Below are 332 nucleotides of genomic sequence, written 5' to 3'. Positions count from 1 at the left end.
TCTCACACGAGCTGCGAGGCCAGGGCCGTCACTGACTGGGCCCGGGCAGCTCTCTCTGCTATTTCCAAAGCATCTGAACCCTCAAGACAGAGAGGGCTGCTTTGGGGCACCAGGCCCAGACATCACGTCTGCAGAGCTCGGGGAGTGGGCATCAGGGTCAAAAGAGAGACACTTCTCAATGCTGAGAGGGCGAACAGGCAGGAACCTGATTGTCTGCTCGTGTTAAAAATTAAAGACTTGACCACTGGAGCAACACACGTCCCATCAAGCTGAACAGAGGCGTCTCCTGCCGGGAGAGGAGGATGGTGCTGTTTAAAAGGGAACCCTGGCAG

The sequence above is a fragment of the Artibeus jamaicensis genome, unplaced genomic scaffold (genome assembly GCF_021234435.1).
Source record: "Artibeus jamaicensis isolate MK-2021 breed Jamaican fruit bat unplaced genomic scaffold, CSHL_Jam_final scaffold_474, whole genome shotgun sequence".
NCBI classification, from domain to species: Eukaryota; Metazoa; Chordata; class Mammalia; order Chiroptera; family Phyllostomidae; genus Artibeus; species Artibeus jamaicensis.
Note: the sequence above shows the minus strand (reverse complement) of the source record.